The sequence below is a fragment of the Trachypithecus francoisi genome, unplaced genomic scaffold (genome assembly GCF_009764315.1).
Source record: "Trachypithecus francoisi isolate TF-2019V2 unplaced genomic scaffold, Tfra_2.0 Lachesis_group0, whole genome shotgun sequence".
NCBI classification, from domain to species: Eukaryota; Metazoa; Chordata; class Mammalia; order Primates; family Cercopithecidae; genus Trachypithecus; species Trachypithecus francoisi.
In genome coordinates this window covers 145,555,484-145,580,554 of record NW_022681453.1, presented here as the reverse complement: position 1 = coordinate 145,580,554, position 25,071 = coordinate 145,555,484, and the positions used below count along the sequence as shown (strand labels likewise).

At 36.4% G+C, this 25,071-nt stretch overlaps 2 long non-coding RNA genes across 2 annotated transcripts in view; one reads left to right on the top strand and one right to left on the bottom strand.

Annotated features, from left to right (window-relative positions):
* LOC117084061 overlaps nucleotides 1-25,071 on the bottom strand; it is a 198,149-nt gene that overhangs the window by 3,807 nt on the left and 169,271 nt on the right. The gene's annotated exons all lie outside the window — the stretch shown is intronic.
* LOC117084062 overlaps nucleotides 1-25,071 on the top strand; it is a 125,991-nt gene that overhangs the window by 34,285 nt on the left and 66,635 nt on the right. The window lies entirely within an intron of this gene.

The window sequence follows — 25,071 nt, the reverse complement described above, 5'->3', positions numbered from 1 at the left end:
ACTTATGTGAATCATTATCACAAACCTGAATGGAACAAGCCTCTTTGTGAATAAGAATAACCTTGAGAAAGAGAGAGATTATTTATGATCATAAGGGGAGTAGGGTGACTGACAGGAAGAATTGTGGATAAGTTTTTAAATGTCACAAAAGAAATGACTACATGTCCTTTCATTGGGATGCTGGACGTTGTGTAACCAGTCCTCTGGGAATTATGTAATTCCATGATTTGTGCATGTTTGGTTATCTTTAGATGGTTGTCACTTGTTTCCTGCTCATAGTAATGCAAATGGTTCATTTTCATGGAAAAGTAAATGAATTATGACAAGTAAAAAATCTATATATAGATATATTTAACATATGCAATAAATATAACATATATATACAAATTTAACATACATATTAAATGCACTATATTAGATGTGTAACGTATAATAAGATATCTATAACATATAGATATCCTATATATTAAGATACATATCTTAATATGTAATAATCAATACAGATTAACATATATTTTAATATATTATACATCTACTATAGATATATATTTTATATAATATATAAATAAATATTTAATAGGTAATCTTTTATCTTTTATCAGAAGTCTTTCTTCAAAAGACACAACAGAAAAAGTGTTACAATTATAATTTTGGAACATATTAGTGCAACACATATGACTGATGATGATTGCATCCAGAATATAATATATGAAGAACCACTATGAAGCCCTAAGTAAACAACAGCCTCAAAGGTCATTTTATTTATTAAGTATTTGATGTATAACAACATCACTCCCAAACTCAGCAGCTATAAAAGAGTAAATATTCATTATCTCACAGATTCTATGGATCAGAAATTCAGGTGGGTACCTCTGACCCAGGGTCTCTCACAAAGTTGCCATCAAGGTGTCAGGAGATGCTGTAGTCTCCTTTGCAGGCTCTGCTAGGGGAAGATCCCCTGTCATGCTATCTCATATGGTGGTTGACAGAATTTAGTCCTTGCCAGCCTATTGAACTGAGAGCCTCAATTCCTTGCAGCTATTGGCCAGAGTCCTCCCTCAGTTTCTTATCGTGTGGGCCTCTCCATATGGTAGCTCAAAACATGAGTCCTGGATTCTCACAATTTGAGTCCATGAAAGGGTGAGAGAGAGGAAACTGAAGCCATAGTCTCCTGATAACCTAATCTCAGAAATGACATCTCATCATTTTCTGCCATGCTCTGTTTCTTACATGCAAATCACTAGGTCTAAGTCCTCACTCAAAGGAAAGAGGTTACACAAGGACGCAAAGATCACTGGGGTCCATGTTAAGATCACTGGGATCCCAATCAAGAGAAAAAACTTATAGAAGAACAAGAAACACAGAGTACATAAACCTATTAAAAGTGTTTAACCTTCTTAATAATAAAGAAAATGCAAACTAAGACCACAATTTCACAATCAGTAGATTCATTTTTAAAAGTAAAAGTCTGAAAATACTAAATGTTAGCAAGAATTTGCAGAAATGAGGAAATGATGGGAATGTAAATGGATACTACCTTAGAAAGTAATTTCTCATCACTTAGTAAAATTCCACTGACTTATAATCTGACTCAATAATTCTTCTCCCACATATATAGTCTAGAGAAATTGCACATGAACATCAGATGTTCAAAATGTTCTTAAACACATTGTTCATAATAACAAAAAACAATTAGAAGCTTAAATAAATAAATAAATAATGATGGCAGATTAATACAACAGAGTACAGTACTCAATAGCTGCATATATCAATAAATATTTGTGAGGAAAGCAAGTCACAGAAAAGAAGTATAGTATGATCTAATATAAATGTTCAAAAAGGAAAAGCTAAATAATATCTACCTTAGGAATGAATTTTCAGTATATACGGCTACACTATAAAGAAAAACAAATGAATGCAATTATACAAAGTTCAAACTACTAGTTCCATGTGTGTGGGAGGAAAGGAGATGTTATGGAAATAGGTTCATAAGAGGCTTTAGCTTTTTCTTCAGCTGAATGATACATACATGAGTATTCATTTTTTTTGTTATTGCTTCTAAATCACACACTTACATCATATACATTTTCAATGACATGTTTTGCATTTTTAACTAAAATTGATGAATTTCTTTGACATTATGAAGAGTATATGTCACAGCATCCAGTAAGGATTAACCAAAGCAAGTCATGACTGCATTATACTAATGGAAAAGCATCTCTATAAGGACTTTCTTATAAGGACCCGTCAAAGATTGATTCAATAACTATTTGTATTTTCATGAATGAGTTCCGTGAATATAATGGGAATATCCTATATTATAGTCACCCTTATTACTCTTCTTCAACTGTTTTTAATATGTTAAATATATCTTTTGTTAAGGAGCGTATACTCTCCTTTTATGTTTCCCAAACTACTTTCTCTAAAGAAGAGAATAAGTAATCAAAGCAATATGATTATCTGAATTTAAGATCACACCAACGAACCCCACTTCAGTTCTCTCAGTAGTATTCAGTATTTTTAAATAATTAATTTACAAGAAACAAAAAAGGAATGACAGGATTCAAATACATAAACACTTAAATGAAACAAAGGAATTCTTCAAGACGTGTTATACACATACTATTTGTTCAAATAAATTAGTTTGTGTCAAAATCAAAATCTTGAAAATAATACAGTTCCAGAGCAAATATTATTAAGTCAGTTACATAAACAAGCACCATGTGTACCTTAGCAAAACATTAGGTCTAAATTATTTGCCTCCAGTGATCCCTGAAAAGGGCTTCTATTTGTGGTTTGAATACAAGAAACTTAGAAATGCTAATCATTCCATCTGGAAATTAAAATCATAAACTGCTAGATTACTGAGTGTTTTCAATGAACTCTAACATGCAGAATAGTAAAGACAGGAATTTGTTTTGATGAAAATGATTATAATTTTTTAAAAACATTTTTAATACTGAGGTTGGTTAAATCAAACATGATGCAGTATAATTTAGAAATACATCAATCTTCATTATAAAACAGAATGAAGCTAAATTAATTGAATGATGTTACTAAACATAGGAATTTAATTTTTTCACATGTTTGTAAACTTAAAAATGAAGAAACACCAACACAATGAACTTGTTTTCCTTTAAAAACACATTTCTAAATTTATAGCTTTCCTACTGCTTAAGATTGATAAGCAGTAAAACATGGAGTGCATTATGTAGAGACTTTTTACTATTTTAGTAAAATATTACGTACTCCAAACTCTTGTATTAATCAACCAAACGATTGTTCAGGTTTCATATAGAACTATGATCAACTTTCTAAATGAGTGCAGTGCAAAGCATTTGACTTTCAAAGTTTTTTAACCATTTGATAACTACTTAAAATCTTAAATGGAATTATCTCCAATATCATGTATGTATTGGAGAACATGAAAAAGACATCTTAGTCTTTTATATATAATAAGATTGGGACTTGAGGGGTGAACAAGACTTAACTGATTCCCTTTGCTTAAAGATCACAGTGTATTAGGAAGAAAAAAAGACATATCATCAGACAATTACTTATAATTGTGGTTGCAACTGAGAAAGAATAAAGTTGTTCCATACTGTATAAAACTATAATTGATGATGCCCAACTTAATCTGGGGAATCCCAGGAGGAAGCTCAGAATAAATAAGCAGAGAAAATAAAGGAAAAGGGGATGTCATGGAGAGGGGGAATGTCTCAGGTGGGAAGTATCATGACCTTTCAGGAACTTGGAAGACAGCCCTATGATTGGGACACCGAAATATGGAAGAGGGGAATAAAAGGAGGAGTTGGGGAAAGGTAAAAGAGTTTACGTTTTTCCATTTTCAATCACTATCCTGGTGAGATGCAGGTTACCTTTCCCTTAAGTACTGTACCCACCTCCTTCAAAATATTCTGCTTAAATTCAAACTGCACCCTGCTCCCAGAGTATGTTTTTCTTAGGCCCATTGCCATTGTGATAATTTAGAGTGAATTTATAGTGAAATATTATATATGGTAACATATTTAATAATGCACATTTGGAGAATATATAAAAGGGCTTATATTTGTGGCTTGAATATAAGAAACTTAGAAATGCTAATCATTCCATCTGGAAATTAAAATCGTAAACTGCTAGATTACTGAGTGTTTTCAATGAACTCTAATATGCAGAATAGTAATGCTTGATGTTGCATTGGTGTCCCACCTCTCAAATCTCACTACCTTGAGTGTAAATGAGTTAAAAGGCCCATGTAAAAGACACAGAGTGGTAGGTTGCTGAAAAAAGCAAGACTCTTTTTTTGTTGTGTCTCTGCCAGGCTTTGGTATCAGGATGAATTTTAGACCAATATCCCTGATGAACATCGATGCAAAAATCCTCAATAAAATACTGGCAAACTGAATCCAGCAGCACATCAAAAAGCTTATCCACCATGATCAAGTGGGCTTCATCCCTGGGATGCAAGGCTGGTTCAACATACACAAATCAATAAACGTAATCCAGCATATAAACAGAACCAAAGACAAAAACCACATGATTATCTCAACAGATGCAGAAAAGGCCTTTGACAAAATTCAACAGCCCTTCATGCTAAAAAAAACTCTCAATAAACTTAGTATTGATGGAATATATCTCAAAATAATAAGAGCTATTTATGACAAACCCACAGCCAATATCATACTGAATGGGCAAAAACTGGAAGCACTCCCCTTGAAAACTGGCACAAGACAGGGATGCCCTCTCTCACCACTCCTACTCAACATAGTGTTGGAAGTTCTGGCTAGGGCAATCAGGCAAGAGAAAGAAATAAAGGGTATTCAATTAGGAAAAGAGGAAGTCAAATTGTCCCTGTTTGCAGATGACATGATTGTATATTTAGAAAACCCCATCGTCTCAGCCCAAAATCTCCTTAAGCTGATAAGCAACTTCAGCAAAGTCTCAGGATACAAAATCAATGTGCAAAAATCACAAGCATTCTTATACACCAGTAACAGACAAACAGAGAGCCAAATCATGAGTGAACTCCCATTCATAATTGCTTCAAAGAGAACAAAATACCAAGGAATCCAACTTACAGGGATGTGAAGGACCTCTTCAGGGAGAACTACAAACCACTGCTCAATGAAATAAAAGAGGACACAAACAAATTGAAGAACATCCATGCTCATGGATAGGAAGAATCAATATCATGAAAATGGCCATACTGCCCAAGGTAAATTACAGATTCAATGCCATCCCCATTAAGCTACCAATGACTTTTTTCACAGAATTTGAAAAAACTACTTTAAAGTTCATATGGAACCAATAAAAGAGTCTGCATTGCCAAGACAATCTTAAGCCAAAAGAGCAAAGCTGAGGCATCACACTACCTGACTTCAAACTATACTACAAGGCTACAGTAACCAAAACAGCATGGTACTGGTACTGAAACAGAGATATAGACCAATGGAACAGAACAGAGACCTCAGAAATAGTACCACACATCTACAACCATCTGATCTTTGACAAACCTGACAAAAACAAGAAATGAGAAAAAGATTCCCTATTTAATAAAGTGTGCTGGGAAAACTGGCTAGCCATAAGTAGAAAACTGAAACTGGATCCCTTCCTTACACCTTATACAAAAATTAACTCAAGATGGATTAGAGACTTAAATGTTAGACCTAAAACCATAAAAACCCTAGAAGAAAACCTAGGCAATACCATTCAGGACATAGGCATGGGCAAGGACTTCGTGTCTAAAACTCCAAAAGCTACGGCAACAAAAGCCAAAATTGACAAATGGGATCTAATTAAACTAAAAAGCTTCTGCATAGCAAAAGAAACTACCATCAGAGTGAACAGGCAACCTACAGAATGGGAGAACATTTTTGCAATCTACTCATCTGACAAAGGATTACTATCCAGAACCTACAAAGAGCTCAAACAAATTTACAAGAAAAAAAAAAAAAAAAAACATCAAAAAGTGGGCAAGGGATATGAATAGACACTTCTCAAAAGAAGACATTTATGCAGCCAACAGACACATGAAAAAATGCTCATCCTCAATAGCCATCAGAGAAATACAAATCAAAACCACAATGAGATACCATCTCACACCGGTTAGAATGGCGATCATTAAAAAGTCAGAAAATAACAGGTGCTGGAGAAGATGTGGAGAAATAGGAATACTTTTACACTGTTGGTGGGACTATAAACTAGTTCAACCATTTTGGAAGACAGTGTGGCGATTCCTCAAGGATCTAGAACTAGAAATACCATTTGATCCAGCCATCCCATTACTGGGTATATACCCAACAGATTATAAATCGTGCTGCTGTAAAGACAAATGCACACACATGTTTATTGCGGCACTATTCACAATAGCAAAGACTTGAAATCAACTCAAATGTCCATCAGTGACAGACTGGATTAAGAAAATGTGGCACATATACATCATGGAATACTATGCAGCCATAAAAAAGGATGAGTTCATGTCCTTTGTAGGGACATGGATGCAGCTGGAAACCATCATTCTCAGCAAACTATTGCAAGAACAGAAGACCAAACACCGCATGTTCTCACTCACAGGTGGGAATTCAACAACAAGAACACCTGGACACCGGGGCCTGCTGTGGGGTGGCAGGAGGGGGGAGAAATAGTATTAGGAGATATACCTAATGTAAATAACAAGTTAATGGGTGCAGCACACCAACATGGCACATGTATACATATGTAACAAACCTTCACGTTGCGCACATGTACCCTAGAACACAAAATATAATTTTAAAAAATTTTTAAAAAAGCAAGACTCTGGCAGGCGTGGTGGCTCACGCCTGTAATCCCAGCACTTTGGGAGGCCGAGGCGGGAGGATCACGAACTCAGGAGATCGAGACCATCCTGCCTAACATGGTGAAACCCTGTCTGTACTGAAAATACAAAAAATTAGCCAGGCATGGTGGCAGGTGCCTGTAGTCCCAGTTACGTGGGAGGCTGAGGCAGGAGAATGGCATGAACCTGGGAGGCGAAGTTTTCAGTGAGTCGAGATCGTGGCACTGCACTCCAGCCTGGGCGACAGAGTGAGACTTTGTCTCCAAACAAAACAAAGCAAAACAAAAAACCAAACAGACAAACAAACAAAAAACAAGACTCAGCCATATACTGTCTTCAAGACACTCAACTCACATGCAATGAAGCCCATAGGCTAAAAGTAAAGTAAAACAGAAAGATCTGTCAAGAAAATGGAAAACAAAAAAGAGAAGAGGATGCTATTCTTTCAGACAAAACAGACTTTAAATCAACAATGATGAAGAAGGAGAGAGAAGGGCATTACATAATGATAAAGGGTTCAATTCAACAAGAAGACTTAACTATCCTAAAGATATATGCACCCAACACTGGAGCACCCAGATTTAAAACAACTTCTTAGAGACCTATGAAGAGATTTAGATAACCATACAATAACAGTGGGAGGCTTCAACATCCCTCTTACAGTGTTAGAAAGATCATTGAGGCAGAAAACTAACAAAAATATTCAGAATCTAAGCTTGACACTTGACCAAATGGATGTAACAGACATCTATAGAACACTCCACTCAACAACAGAATATACATTCTTATCTGCACATGGTACATACATTAAGATTGCCCACACACTCGACCCTAAAGCAATTCTCAAAAAAAATTTTTTTAAACTGAAATTACATTCATTGATTTGTGCATGTTGAACCAACTTTCCATCCAAGGAATAAAGCCTACTTGATGGTGATGGATTAGCTTTTTGATGGGCTGATGGATTTGATTTGTAAGTATTTTGTTAAGAATTTTTGCATAAATGTTCATCAAGGAAATTGACCTGAGGTTTTATTTTTTTAATGTGTCTCTGGCAGGTTTTGGTATCGGTATGATGCTAGCCTCATAGAATGAGTTGGGGAGGAGTACGTCCTTCTCAATTTTTTCTAATAGTTTTAGTGCAAAGATGCTAGCTCTTCTTTGTAAATCTGGTGGAATTTGGCTGTGAATCCATCTGGTTGGGCTTTTTATGATCGGTAGGCTACTTATTACTGGTTCAGTTTTGGAGCTCATTATTGGTCTGTTTATGGAATCAATTTCTTCCTGTTTCAGTCTTGGGATGGTGTGTGTGTCCAGGAATTCATCCATCTCTTCTAGAGTTTCTAGTTTATGTGCATCGGAGTAGTCTCTGATGGTTCTTTGTATTTCTGTGGGGTCAGTGATAACATCCCCTTCATAATTTCTAATTATGTTCATTGAAGTATTCTTTCTTTCCTTTATTAGTCTAGCCAGCATCTTGTCTATAATTAATTGTTTTTTAAGCCAACTCCTGGATTCATTAATCTTTGGAATTGCTTTTTGTGCCTTGATTTCCTTCAGTTCAGCTCTGATTTTTATTATTTCTTTTATTCTGGTAGATTTGGAGTTGATTTGCTCTTGCTTCTCTAGTTCTTTTAGTTGTAATGTTAAGTTGTTAATTTGAAACCTTTCTAACGTTTTGATGTGGGTGTTTAGTGCTATAGATTTCCCTCTTAACATGACCTTAGCTGTGTCCCAGAGATTCTTGTATGTTCTAGGTGTTTTTTTTTTTTCTTTGGAGTCAAAGAACTCCTTGATTTCTGCCTAGGAATACAGCCAACCAGGGAGGTGAAAGATCTCTTTAATGGGAATTACAAAACACTGCTCAAAGAAATCAAAGATGACACAAAGAAATGGAAAAAATTCTAAGCTTAGGGTTGAGAAGAATCAATATTATTAAAAATGGCCATACTACCCAAAGGAATTTACAGATTCAATGCTACTGCTATCAAACTACCAATGACATTCTTCACAAAACTTGAGAAAAAAAACACAACTATCCTGAAATTTATATGGAATTAAAAAAGGGCACAAAGAGCCAAAGCAATCCGAAGCAAAAAGAACAAAGCTGAAGGCACTACATTACCCAACTTCAAACTCCTACAGGGCTGCAGTAAACAAAACATCAGGGTACAAAAGCAGACATATAGATGAATGGGACAGTTTAAAGAACCCAGAATAAAAGCTATACACCTACAATCATCTGATCTTTGACAAAGTCAACACAAATAAGTAATGGGGAAAGGACTCCCTATTCAATAAATGGTGCTGGGATAACTGGCCAGCCATATGCAGAAGACTAAAACTGGACCACTTCCTCACACCATATACAAAAATCAACTCAAGATGGATTAAAGACTTAAATGTAAAACCCAAAACTATAAAAACCCTTAGAGACAACATAAGCAATGCCTTTCTAGACATAGGAACTGGCAAAGACTATAGGACAAAGATGCCAAAAGCAATCGCAACAAAAGCAAAAATTGACAGAGCATCTAATTAAACTTAAGAGCTTCTGCACAGCAAAATAAACTATCAACAAAATGAGAGAAAATATTTGCAAACTATGTATCTGACAAAGGTCTAATATCCACAAATTTACAAGGAAAAAAACCCATTAAAAAGTGGGCAAAAGACATGAACAGACACTTTTCAAAAGAAGAAATACATGCAGCCAACAATATGAAAGAAAGCTCAATATCACTGATCATCAGAGAAAAGCAAATAAAAAAATGAAATACCATCTCACAACAGTTAGGAAGGCTATTGCTAAAAAGTCAAAAAATAACAGATGCAGAGACTGTTGAGAAAAGGGCACACTTATACACTGTTGACGGAAGTGGCAATTAGTTCTGCCATTGTAGAAAGCAGTGTGGTGATTCCTCAAAGAGCTAAAAACAGAAATACCATTCAACCCAGCAATCTCATTACTGGGTGTATACCCAAAGGAATAGAAATTGTTCTACCAACACGGTTAACAATAGCAAAACATGGAATCAATCTAAATGCCCATCAATGGCAGATTGGATAAAAAATAAATGTTGTATATATACACCATGAATACTATACAGCCATAAAAAAGAATGAGATCATGTCCTTTGCAGGAACATAGATGGAGGTGCAGGCCATTATTTTTAGGAAACTAATACAGTAACAGAAAACCAAATATTGCATGTTCTCACTTACAAGTGGGAGCTAAATGATAAGGACACATGGACACAAGTTGGGGAACAGTAGGCACTGGGTCCTACTTGATGTAGAGGGTGAAATAAGGGAAAGTATCAGAAAAAAACTAGCTATTGGGTAGTAGGCTTAGTACCCGGGTGATGAAATAATCTGTAAAATACCCATGACACACGTTTACCTCTATAACAAACCTGCACATGTACTCCTGAACCTAAAATGAAAGTTTAAAAAAGTGTGATACATATACACCATGGAATGGAATGTCACTCAACCATAAAAAAGAATGAAATCACGACCTTTGTTCCAATATGGATGCATCCGGAGACCATTATCCTAAGAGAATTAACTCAGGAGCAGAAAACCAAATACAGCATGCTCTCACTTACAAGTGGGAACTAAACTTTGAGAACACATGGAAACAAAGAGGAGAACAGCAGACACAGGAGTTTACTTGAGGTTGTAGGGTAGCAGAAGGGTAAGGATCAAAAACTACCTATCAGGTATTATGTTCACCACCCGGGTGATGAAAAAATTGTACACAAAATCCCAGTGACATGCAATTTACCCATGTGACAAACCTGTACATGTATCCCCTGCACCTAAAAGTTGAAAGACAAAATTTAAAATAAAAATCAAATAGAAAAAAAATATGATGTGAGAACAACTTAATCATCCATTGAAGAATGAATTAGAAAACAAAATGTGGTATATGCATACAATTAAATATTAATTAGACTTAAAATAGAAGGAAATTCTGGCACATGCTAGAACATGGATTAATCTTGAAGACATGCTTACTAAAGTAAGCCAGTCACAAAAAGAAAAATATTGTATGATTTTACTAACACGAGGTTTCTAGAGTTGTCAAACACATAGAGACAGTAAGTAGAATGGTAGTTACCAGAGACTAGTGAGGGAGAAATATTGGAGAGTTAAGCATTTGATTGGTACAGAATTTAAATTGGGGAAGATGAAAAAGTTCTGGATAGATGGTGGTGATGGTTTCAACATTATCAATATATTTAATGTCACAGAAACATATACTTAAATTGTTTGAAATGTTAACTTTTGTGTGTGTTATGTGTATTTTATCACAATAAAAAAATGTATTTCATTCTGAATATATTTGGAAAGTAGAATCCCAGTCTGAAGGATTTTATGTGAGTATGAAAAAGAGATTTTATGTGAGTATGAAAAGAGTTAGGGCAATTAAAATTAATAGAGAAGTCAGCAAGAATTGGAGATTTGAGGTGAAAATCAGATGTTGTGTTGTGAGATTTTGTTAAGATTGAAGTGAAATGAACAACTGGATTGTTGTAATTGATTGCTAACTGCTTTTCCGGCTTCTGCTCTGGCTTTAAGGTCTAATCTCAAAACAGCAAAAGAGCCAACCTTATAAATTTAAGTCAGAGTGTTTACATCAGCACTGAAAATCTCCACTAGACCCCCACCTCATCCACAGTAAAATGCCAAGCTTTAAAGCAGGTCTGCAAGCCTCTGCATGACCTGTCTCCATGTGCCCTGTAACTCTTCACATCACTCACTGCTCTCCAGTCACACCTGACCTCCTCTAGTTTTTCTTGATCACCCCACATATGGTCTCACCTGAGGACTCTTACACTGGCTGTCTCCTCTGCCTGGAATGTTCCCACCACCCCAAAACTCCCCCAGCTATTGGCTTGTCTATGCATCCTTCAGATCTTTCTATTTAGCTGCCTTATTAGTGAGGTCTCACCTGACAGAATACACAGTGAAAAGCCTCCCCTTCCTTGTGCCCGGACCTGCTTTATTTTTTGATCTGCTACTTATCACCAGATGATGTATCATTTATTTACATGTTTGTTTACTATCTTTTCCCTTATAGAGTTTAAGTTCCATAAAGGAAGAGATCTTCTATTTAGTTCACTGACTTATCTCCAATGCATAAAAGAGTATCATATGTGACATCTGATAGCTTCTTTATACATTTGTTAAATAAGTAAATGAATGAGCTTTTTCTGACCACTCTAGAGATGTTTTCAGAACTCATTGTGTCCTGCTCTTAATTTGTAGTAAAGTAAGAACTGGGGCTGCTTGCCTCTCTACAGTTTTCTTTAATTATTTACTATATGGTCCTAAATATATTGTATTACTGATTTTACACCTAAGATATGAAACAAGCTGTAGTTATTTACATTTTCAATTGTCCCAGAAATGTAACTTCTTACAGTTTTGTTTGAATCAGGATCTAAACAAGGCCCTCACACTGACACACACTGATATTGCTTAATAGGAGTTTTTAACATTCCCCTGGATTTTTTTCCTTTTTTTGGTGGCAGGGGGTGTTGACCAGGGGGCTTAGAATTTTTGTTGTTGTTGTTGAAGAAACTAGTTCATTTGCTTATTGAGTTTTCTACAGTTTGAATTTCACTGATTTCAGCCTCATTGTGATGTTTAAAATGTTCCTCTGTCCCCTGCACTTCCTATAAATGCATTTAAAAGGCCACGAGTGGTGGCTCACGCCTGTAATCCCAGCATTTGGGAGGCCAAGGTGGGTGCATGACCAGAGGTCAGTAGTTCGCGACTAGCCTGGCCAACATGGTGAAACCCCATCTCTACTAAAAATACAAAAATTAACTGGGTGTGGTGGGGGGGTGCCTGTAATCTCAGCTACTTGAGAGGCTGAGGCAAGAGAATTGCTTGAACCCAGGAAGTGAAGGTTGCAGTGAGCCAAAATCGTGCCACTGCACTCCAGCCTGGGTGACAAGAGAAAAACTCCATCTCAAAAAGCAAGCAAACAAATAAATAAATAAATAAATGTGTTTAAATGTGTTATTGAGTTGAGACTCAAGGTTTAGACTCAGAGTCTAATTATTATTATTGTTATTTCTGGTAACACCACTTCAGTGATGGTTAAGTGTTCTATCAGCCAGCACTCAATATTTGGTGGTCTCACTTTCCAAAATAGGTATTTTTGTTAAGGAAATAAATTATTACGGATTCAGTTCATGTGTTCTTATTTTCCCTCCTTTATTCTTTGGCTATGTTTCCGTTGTTGGGAATATATTCTTCCTATCCAGGTTTTCATGCTTTAATAAATATAGTTATGCATGCATAAATAACCTCTTTTATATCAACACAATAACATTTATGTTACTATAAATGGTATCATATTTTATATTGGATACTAAAACTTACTTTTCCCACTAAAAGTTTTTCTCTCATTTATTCAAGTTAAAACATTTTTCTATTTTATCTGTTTTAATAAGCATTCAGTATTCCATAATATGAATATGTCATGATATATTTATTTCCCATTTAATTAATGCTACAATATTTTTGTGGGTATATTGTATAGATATAGAATTACTCAGTCCTATAGGAGACATATTTTAAACTTTACTATATCCTGCCAAATTGTTTCCCAGATCCCTGATAACATTTCAAACACCTATCAGCATTGTTTTCCCAAATGTACAGCAACACTTGGCATTGTTAGATTTTAAATTTTTGCCAATCTGATATTTGTCAAATCCTTATCATATTTGTTTTCCTTTGTATTTCCCTAATAATGAGTTAGAGCATCTTGATATGTTTGTCGAGTTCAGGGTTCTTTTACTGTAAGTCACCTGTTCATACAGTTTAGCTGTTTTTATCTCAGTTAATTTTTTAAATTAATTTACAGGAGTGCTTCATTTATTCTGAAAAACAATCCTCTCAGCTATTGCATTGAAACATCTTTTCCTAGACTTTATCTTGTTCTTTCACTGTGTTTATATTGTCTGCTGTCAAATTAACATATTATTTATCCCTCAAAATTTGTATTTTCATAGCTAGTTTAAAAAATGTTTACCTTCCTTAAATTCATAAAAAAGTCATCTATATTTTCATAAACATTTTAAGTTTTTTATTCAAATTTTAATTGTTTTTTTCTATGATGTGGCATATAAATCTTCTTTTAATTTTTTTCCATATAAATAACCAAAATGTCCTCAAACCAAAAATCAGATTTTTTTCTTTCCCCATTGATGTGTAAAGCCACTTCTGTGGTTTACCATTTTCCAATATAATGTTGAGTCATGTCTGAATCTCTACTGCATTCATCTAATTGTCTGTCCATATATACAGGTGCTATTTATAATTTCAGATAAAGAGATCATAATTTTTAAAAATCTAACAAAAGGCTCTGCTAAACATTAATGGTTCTCTTATAGTCGATTTTCTCTATTTCCAACCATCTACCAATAAGCTACTCCAGGTTTAACAGATTACTTGATCCGTTTGTGTAAATCCTAGCCGACATCCTGGAATTGCTGCAAGCAAACACATTTTATATTCCCTTTCTCTTAGACAAATTCCCCACCTGATATCCTCTTCCCTCCCTCTCCTCCTGGCCTAGCTGGGCCCCACTTACATATTCATGGCTCACATGAGTCCAACACATGTCACAGTTCACCAACTTTCCTGGGTTATTCACTTGGTTTTCTTCCCTCATGAACATATTTTTTTTCCTGTTGCCTTGTGGACTCTGAAGTACGTGTCACGACTGAAGAAACGATGAACATAATATCACAAATCTGGAAGTGCCTATTAAAGGACATATCTGATAAATATTGATCCTTCTGATTAAAAATTATACAATAGTCAAAAAGAGTGAAGCCAAATTTATCTGTGTAATTTAAATGCAAAAAGTTTAGCAGAAATGAAAATTACTATAAATATTTCCTTTTTAACTGCTTTTAGGTTTATCTGTTGGACTTCCTTTCTAGTCTCTGACATTTTTTTGGCCAACTCAGTGCTAATATGTCATCAGTCAAGCCAGCACAACAAGGAAATCCTATTGTTGAAAAAAAATTAAAGGCTTTAAAATATTGTTGATTGAGGAACATAGAAAACATCATTTAAAAGCCTTTTAAATTACAATTTCCTCCCTTGCTGCTAAATTTCCCTTTGTCTCATTTCACGCAGCTGGTCTGAATGATGACAGAGTGGTTTGTGATTATGTGGGTGACATTAGGCACTAGCTGAAATGGACACTAAAGGAAGAATCCAGCATCCTGAATTTATAATTCCTGCTACATTTGGCACTGCACCAACTTTACAAACATGCAGCCCTCTTTTCCTCCGTCTCTCTCTCTTTTTCTGTAAATCCCATGGCCAATGAATGCTGCTATGGCAACGAAAGCTGGGGAAAGCCAGGGGAGCCTTGGCTATAAAAAGAGTTTTCAGAACATCATGGTAACTGGGAGCCCAGTGGCAGACTCTCAGGCAACCACATACTGTCACACATCTTGTCTAAAAGCAAACGCTTCTACCAAATTTATTTACCTGTGTTGTCGAATCACTTGCTACTGAATTCTAAGGACTCTTATTTCTATGATGGTTTTCATTTTCAATTATTGTATGGTTCATTCAAATCACACAGGTACATTTCTACAGTTATAAGAAGTTTCCTAAAATAGACTCTTAGAAACTGAGCACAGCTGTCAAAATAATGTTATCGTCTTCAAGAATCTGTTTCAAAGATAGTTATTCCAAAGAAATTTAAAAGTTATATTCCTATATTAGCACACTAAGTAGTTCATGCCAGTTTAGTAAATCAAACATTCCATACTGCTAGCTTAATAAGATGGGGAGTCATGCATGAAATGACTGCCAGGTTAATGACATAGGGAGCCATGCATGGCATGTATTTGCATATAATAGCACAGAATGTTCTCCTAAATCCTTTAAATTACTCATCAATTCTTAAACAGGCATTTAACTAAATCCTCATTCAGAATCAGGAAGTTTTTTTTTTATTATTAAAAAAAAAGAATGAAAGAAAAAAAAAAAACACCTACATATTTGAAGTGATTCGATGGGAGCTAAACAAACCTTAAAGGATTATTTTGGTTGGAAATTCTAGCCTTGGGGAAAGGTTTACAGATCTGCATAAAGAAATAAACACATCTCCAGGGCCAGAGTAGAGGCGAGGGCCAGCAGCAAGCCCGTTTCCCATCACTGTCTTTATCATATGCACAGTGAGTGTAGACCAGAAGTTTAACTTTTAGCCTCAGGAAAAAAAAGATGTATCTCTAAAGCAGTGCAAAAAATATAGATTACATCTTGAATTGTTTCTTATTTTCAGTGTTTTGATGCACTCAATTGTGAATAAAATGAACAGGTTTTCTTTCACTTGGCAATCTATACATTCAGGGTATTAAGGAAATGTGTACCTGTTTATACAAACTAAGCAGACTGCATACAATCAGTACAGTTATAAACCCCACTGTTACTCAAAGGAAATCAGAAAGTACCCATGTCACACAAAGGCTATTTTCTCTACCTGAAGGTGATGGTTTACAAATAGCTTCATTAATCTCATAAGTACTCATTGCAAAATAGGATGTACGTACACCTCTAGAAGCAAAGCATGTCCAAAGAACAAAAGAAAAGATAAAAAATGCAGATTTAGGTAACCGGTCTTCTCTTCCTCTCACATCTAGTAATAATGGCAACTGATCATTGAGCACGTTCTCTACCTCAGTGTGCCAAGTGCATTTTCTGTAGGCCTAACATTGATCTTCAGTGTAGGTATTATCTTCATTTTACAGATAGGGAAAGTGAGGTTCACAAAGATTAAATAACTAGTTCAAGTGACAGTCTGAAACCAGAAAACCAGGATTTGAACTCTGTCACAATTTCAATCCCATTTCCTTTCCACTAGCTACATGTTTTTTCTCAAGGCAGAAATAATTAGCAGCGAATAAACTATTTCTACAGTGAATAAAGAAAAATAACCTCAAGGATTTATCTGAAAAGAGTGGTCTAGATTTTCTAGGATTCTTATATTGCCATTAATACAGAATAGATGAATCTCAACACCAGTCACTTCTTATGTCATGGTTACCCTCTCTGGGAATTTTGGTTGTTTTTAGCTGATTAAGATTATAAGATAAATTGACAGTGGGGTGCATTTTATGTTAATTAGTATCTTAAAGCAATTCTAAAGCATGGTTCCAGAAATATAAAGCAAAAACCTACTCATTGACAAGAGAGGCAGAAAGTGTCTATGTAAATATTTACATATGGTCAATGGGTTGACATGACTCTAAGAAGTAATGTTTTCTTTCAAGCATAGCCTTTCCTTAAGTGTTCATTACGTCTGATTGGAAAATGAGCTCCTTTCTAGTGAGATGGGTAGCCTTGCTGTCAGATAAAATAGTAGCCACAGCTATGACACGTGTGTCTCTGATTAAGGTGGGGTTGACAGTCAACTGTTGAAACATAAATCATTTGCAGAACTTAATGTTCACCCAATAAACACAACTGTAAATATTTTTTAAGTTGTAAAATGTAGTAACACGAAATTATAAGAAATAGGGTGTTTTCTTTTACTTAAAGTTGAATAGAAAGAAATTTCACTTATAAATGAAGAAAGCGTAGGCATGGTATGGAGTCAGATTAAGGAGATACACAAATAAATGGAGTATAGATTTTTGCCCTCCAGGAGTTCATGTCGAATGAAAAAAAAAAAAAAAAAAAAAACACTGACAAACATTTAGTCTTCTAGATTCTGCAATAAATACAGACATTGGAGCACACAGAGATAAATTTAGCCCAGGCAGTAGTAGGTGGTAGGGAGAACACGGAAGGTTTCCCAGGTGACACCCAAGTTGAAAATGACAGGATACAAAGGACTTAGGCAAGTGTGGAGGAAAGGAGCATAATGTGTCAATAAAAGAATTTAGAATAAAATTCAGCCAGGAAATCAGGGGAATTACATGTAGCTCAGGGATGCCTGGTAGGATGATGGTTGTGTCACGACCAGGACAGTGTTCACCTCTAGAAAACTCTGTAGCAGCATAAATGTTGAAACTCAGTGCTTAGTTTTGTTAAATGTAGTTAGAATAGGCATGATTTTCTGATCCAAAAAATTAGGATAAATTAGGAGGAGACATTGTGTAGAGCGTGATAAACCATTGAGATCTGATGTTTTCAGAAAAATTTGCATTGCCTAATTGTTATAAAAAGAAAGTAAATTTAGGCTGAATTAGGTAACAAATTACATATAATTTCTGTTTTAGTAAAATCTGGAGATACTTGTTTCTTGTTGGTTTAACTTTAATGTTTTTCCTTAGACTGCAAATAAACAACATTGGGTTACTCATGATCATTTATTTATTTATTTATTTATATACTACTTTCATTTTAGGTTCAGGGGTATGTGTGAAGGTTTGTTACATAGGTAAACATGTTTCATGGAGGTTTGTTGTACAGATTATTTCACCACCCAGGTATTAATCCCAGTACCCAATAGTTATCTCTTCTGCTCCTCTCCCTGCTCTCATCCTCCCTCCTCAAGTAGATCCCAGTGTCTGTTGTTTCCTTCTTTGTGTTCATGATTTTTTTTTTTTTTTTTTTTTACTTTAAGTTCCAGGATACATGTGCAGAATGTGCAGGTTTGTTGTCTAGGAATATGAGTGCCATGGTGGTTTCCTGCATCTATTGACCCTTCCTCTGAGTACCCTCTCCTTACCCCCCAACACCAACAGGCCCTGGTTTATGTTGTTCCCCTTCCTGTGTCCATGTGTCCACATCACTCATTTCCTACTTATGAGTGAGAACATGTGGTGTTTTGTTTTTTGTTCCTGTGTTAGTTTGCTAAGGATGATGGCTTTCAGCTTCATCCTTGTCCCTGCAAAGGACATGATCTCATTCCTTTTTTGGCTGCATAGTATTTCATGGTGTATATGTGCCACATTTTCTTTATCCAGTCTATCACTGATGGGCATTTTGGTTGGTTCAATGGCACTGCTATTATAAATAGTGCTGTAATAAACATATGTGTGCATGTATCTTTATAGTAGAGTGATTTATAATCCTTTGAGTATGTAACCAGTAATGGAATTTCTGGGTCAAATGGTATTTTTGGTTCTAGATCCTTGAGGAATCACCATACTGTCTTCCACAATGGTTGAACTAATTTATATTCCCGTAAAACAGTGTAAAATTTTCATATTTCTCAACAGCCTTACCAGTATCTATTGTTTCTTAATTTTTTAATAATCACCATTCTGACTGGCATGAGATGGTATCTCTTTGTGATTTTGATTTGCGTTTCTCCAATGATCAGTGATGTTGGGCTTTTTTTAAATGTGTTTTTTGGCCATGTAAATGTCTTCTTTTGAGAAGTGTCTGTTCATATCCTTTGTCCACTTTTCAATGGGGTTGTTTGTTTTTTTCTTGTAAATTTGTTTAAGTTCCTTGTAAATTCTGGATATTAGACCTTTGCCAGATGAGTATATTGCAAAATTGTTCTTCCATTCTGTAGGTTGCCTGTTCACTCTGATAATAGTTTCTTTTGCTGTGCAGAAGCTCTTTAGTTTAATTAGATCCGATTTGTCAATTTTGGCTTTTGTTGTAATTGCTTTTGGTGTTTTCATCCTGAAGTCTTTGCTTATTCCTGTATCCTGAATGGTATTGTCTAGGTTTTCTTCCAGGGTCTTCACAGTTTGGGTTTTACATTTAAATCTGTAATCCATCTTGAGTTAATTTTTGTATAAGGTGTAAGGAAGGGTCCAGTTTATGCAAGTCCTGCTTGCTTTTTCCACTCATTTGTTAATTTTGGTTACATAATAATAACCTAGAAAACCTCAACCCCCAAACAGAATCTGTGGCTTAGATAATCTACATCTAATTTTACAGTACTCTTCACCAACCTACTATTCTAAATCAGGCAGCAATTATCCTGACTCTTTTCATCATTCCTCAACTTTCCTGTTTAGATAGTACTGTTGCTTCTAAAGTTTATATATATAAATTTTATGTTTGTGTGTATGTACTCATATATATATTTACTGTTTTATATATTTTTACTGTTTATATATTTACTGTAAATAAATAGAGTAATTTTTAATTATTTTTATCTTGATAAAAGGATAATAAACATCATGTAATTTTTTGAGAATTAACTTTTCATTTAATTATTGTATTACCATACTGCTAAGATTAATTCATGTTGTGGGAAGTCAGGGACCCAGAATGGAGGGACCAGCTGAAGCCGTGGCAGAAGAACATAAATTGTGAAGATTTCATGTACATTTATTAGTTCCCCAAATTAATATTTTTATAATTTCTTATGCCTGTCTTTTCTGTAATCTCTGAATATAAATTGTGAAGATTTCATGGACACTTATCACTTTCCTAATCAATACCCTTGTGATTACCTATAACGCACAAATTGTTTGTAGAGCATGTGTGTTTGAACAATATGAAATCTGGGCACCTTGAAAAAGGAACAGGATAACAGCAATGTTCAGGGAACAAGGGAGATGGCCTTGGACTCTGACTGCTGGTGAGTTGGGTGGAACAGAGCCATATTTCTCTTCTTTCAAAAGCAAATAGGAGAAATACCGCTGAATTCTTTTTCTCAGCAAAGAGAGAAAGAGAATGCGTCCCTGAGGGTAGGTCTATGAACAGCCCCCATAGGGGTGGCCGTCTTTTACGGTGGAAGCCAAAGGGATGAAATAAGCCCCAGTCTCCTGTAGCGCTCCCAGGCTTGTTAGGATGAGGAAATTCCCACCTAATAAATTTTGGTCAGACAGGTTGTTTGCTCTCAAACCCTGTCTCCTGATAAGATGTTATCAATGACAATGCGTGCCTGAAACTTCATTAGCAATTTTAATTTTGCCCTTTCCTGTGGTCCTGTGATTTCGCCCTGCCTCTATTTGCTTTGTGATACTTTATTACCTTGTGAAGCATGTGGTCTCTGTGACCCACACCCTATTCGTACACTCCCTCCCCTTTTGAAAATCGCTAATAAAAACTTGCTGGTTGTAAGATCAGGGAGCGTCATGGAACCTGCCGACATGTGATGTCTCCCCCGGACACCCAACTTTAAAATTTCTCTCTCTTGTATTCTTTCCCTTTATTTCTCAGAACAGCCAGTGCTTGGGGAAATAGAAAAAAACCCATGTTAAATATTGGGAGTGGGGTTTTCCCCGATATCTGGTGACACACCAGGTGGTTTTTTTCTTTTTTCCTAAGTGCATGAGGGGACTCCATTCCCTTTGGTAGGTGTGGAGAAATGTCATCGGTTTGGTCCACAGATACACGTGTTGGACTCCCTGATGACTGGTGTGTAGTCTGTGTATGGTCCGGGTTAACTATGGGTCACACAGAGTATAAAAATTATACTTATCTCTTCTATATTAAACTCCAGTTAAAACAGTGAATTCTTCGAGTGCCCGTGGAAAATATGGTCACTCTGTTCAGGGCAGTGGTAAAATTCTATCCATGGTCTCCTGAAAAAGGAACCTTAGATGTAGACCTGTTAAAACAGGGAAGTGTCTGAGTAACCATGGAAAATATGGTCACTCTATTCAGGGAGGTGGAAAAATACTGTCCTTGGTTTCCTGAAAGAAGAACCATATATGTAAAAGTACTGGATCTTGTTGCAGCATTCCAGGAACTGGTCTCAACAGGGAATTATGTTCCTGTTACTGTTTGGGGTGATTGGGCCTTGGTGCATGCCATCCTAATACCTCCTCAACTTTCCTTTCCCACATGGCTTTCGTTATCTGATCAGCCTCTCCCTTCAGCTACTCCTCCCCCACCTAAGGTGCTGAAAATTCAATGTCTAACTCTGGTGACTTTGGCCTAACATTACCCCTAATGATCTCACTTCTTTTCATGAAGAGCTGGTACTTGAAGCTCCTGAAGCCTGGACTCACACAGCCCAGGATCATAGACAGGCTAATTCTTACCTCTTCAAATCTTTGCAGCATTTGCCTCCAAGTGTTACCTAATGGCTCCAGAACCAAACTACAATTTACTTGTAATTCTTTAGGCCTTCCACCATCCACTTTAGCCCCTCACACTCCTGTCAGTGTCGTTTCAGTTCCTCAACTGGTCACATTGCCATTCACTCAGTCTATTTCTCAGTATCCTTCTTCACACATGGATGCCCGTAATCACCAGGATACTTCTGCTTCTTCTACTTCTTCAATTCCCCTTTCTCACACTCTCATTCCAGTCTGCATCAATATGCACTGCTCAATCTTACCTTTTTAAGAGAATTTAAGGATGCTTATACTCAGTATGGTCCTACTTCTCCTTATGTTAGAATGGTAATACAAGCTTTTTGTACAGAGCTCATCTTACTTCCTTTAGACTGGGACCTTTTGGCAAAAAGCTGTTCTAACCCCATCTCAGCCTGGTGGTGAGAAGAGGCCTGTTTGCAGGCTCAGCTATATTGGGCTAATGGCATTCTAATTACTCAGGCTCAGCTCACAGGTTCTGATAGCTTCTTTGATACTTATGCCCAGTTAAACTTTGATGCTCTTACCATGAAACAAGTAACAAAGGTGTGTATGAGAGTTTGGGAAAAATTACGCGCTCCAGGCCAACCTCCTGTTTCTTTTACCATGGTTAAACAAGGTCATTCTGAATTATACCCTGATTTTTTAGCTAAATTACAAGATGCTGTTGAAAAATCTGTCTCTGATGAGTGCACTCAAGGTATTCTCCTTCATATGTTAGCTTTTGAAAATGTGAACCATCAGTGTAAAATGGCCATGCGTTCTGTCCAACGACAAAATTTATGTGATCACGGGGTGTTGCCTGCATGTATTAAAGCTTGTGAAGGCATTGGATCAGATAACCACAAAGCTATTCTGTGGGCACGGGCCATGAAGGACACCAACGGAAATATATCATGCCAATTCCCATTAATCTTTGGAGTAGAGATTTACTGGCACAATGAGGAGCTGAAATTAATATTCCACATAACTCTTAGAGTATTCTCAGTCAGCATATGATGGAAAACATGGGGTTTGTTCCTGGGCTCGGTCTTGGTCCAAAGCATGAAAGAATTCCTAAACCCCTCCCAGTTACTATAAAAGAAAACAGGATGGGTTTAGGTTATCCTTTTTAGTGTTGGTGGCTGCCACCCCTCCTGATCCTATCCCTTTACAATGGAAATCTGACACACCCATTTGGATTCAGCAGTGGCCACTTTCTAAAGAAAAACTAGAGACTTTAACTCAATTGGTTTCTGAACTGTTACAACTTGGAAATGTGGAACCCTCTCTTTCCCCCGTGTTTCTAGTAAAAAAGAAATCAGGCAAGTGTTGGATAGGTTCGAAGTTCAAGCCGCCTTTCAACATTCCGTACTGTGGCAAATTCACTTGGCTGATTTCATTGGCGTTATTCACAATCATTATCCAAAGAACAAATTGTTTGATTTTATAAAAATGACGTCTTGGATGGTCCCTCAATTAACCAAAGATCAAAGATCAGCCCATTCCTGAGGCCATTACAGTGTTCACTGATTGCTCCAGTAATGGCAATGCTTGTTATATAGGTCCTACAGACAAGCTTATTTCTACCTCTTATACTTCTGCTCAAAAGGCAGAGTTAATTGCTGTCATTACTGCCTTACAGGATTTCCTCAAACCTTTAAATATTGTCTCTGATTCTACTTAACGTGGGAAAGAGAATATGCCTGTGTTTCTCCAGGAGATCATCAAAAGAAAACCACAGGGAAAAGATGTCTGTGTCAGAGACTGCCCTCAGACGTGGTGAGATCTATGCCAACTCCTCAGAAGCAGGCACACCAAATCACAATGGGTCTAATTCAGTCCTCTCTGATGGCAATGGAGACCCATCTAACTAATCCCCATTCTAGTTATCTTTCTTTTTCTCCTTACAAACCTAAAAATCTCACCATTTCTATTAGCCTGAAAATAACATCCCTCTGTTTTTCTCTTCCTCCTTCAGCACTCAATCTCGCTTACAATAGGTTTTATTTAATGATTCTCCTCTTTATACTTTCTGTCTCACCAATTTCCTCTCACACTGATTTACCTGCTACACATAATTATTCTTATTGGCCTTATGTGCCTTTTCCTCCACTTATTCGACCTCTCACCTGGCAGGATGCTTCTGCAGAAATCTATACTAATGATAGTATGTGGATACCTGGAGCTACAGCTGACTGTTGCCCAACTCAACCAAGAGAAGAAGGCACTGCATTTAATGTAAATACCCCCCTCTGTGCCTCGGACATGCACCTGGTTGTACATGGTGCATGTACTCAAGTCTGGGCTGCTTATCTTCCGGATAAATCAGCTACAGAGGAACTGGGACATTTGGTCTCTGGCCTCTCCCTTTCTCTTTTTTTTTTTTTTTTTTTTTTTTTTTTTTTTTATTATACTTTAAGTTCTAGGGTACATGTGCATGACGTTTATATCATGTATAACTCCCCAATGCAATCCCTCCCTCCTCCCCCCTCCCCATGATAGGCCCCAGTGTGTGATGTTCCCCTTCCCGAGTCCAAGTGATCTCATTGTTCAGTTCCCACCTATGAGTGAGAACATGCGGTGTTTGGTTTTCTCTTCTTGTGATAGTTTGCTAAGAATGATGGTTTCCAGCTGCATCCATGTCCCTACAAAGGACGCAAACTCATCCTTTTTGATGGCTGCATAGTATTCCATGGTGTATGAAAGAGGGAGTAATGGGAGATACCCCATACTTTCAATATAAACCTGCAGGAAAACCATGCCCTAAAAATGTTGAGGGCCCATCTAAACTTTTAATTTGGGAGGACTGTGTTAACTCATATGCAGTAATATTAAAAAATGATTCATACGGTTTAGTAACAGACTGGGCACCAAAGGGCTATTTAAGAAACAATTGCTCCTCTGGTGGAAAGGAATGCCTGGAGGCAACTTACTTTATTTCTTATCAGGAGAACGAGAATCATCATTCTACTTTGCATAGGAAGTTCAGCTCATTCTTTCCCTTAAAATGAGACGATAAAAGCATTACCCCTATGAGGCCTGACATGATACTCCCCATTCTGAGCCCAGAATACCCAGAACTTTGGAAATTGGCTATTGCCATGTCTGGACTGTGAGTATTGGAAGGGGAAACTATTCTGTCTGTTGTCCCCACTACCGTCCCCATCTCTCATTATCAACATAGTTCCAGACATTCTGCTTTACTTACCTCCAAGCTGGCTGTTCTCGTACAGAGTTGTGTTAAGCCTCCTTACATGCTGTTAGTGG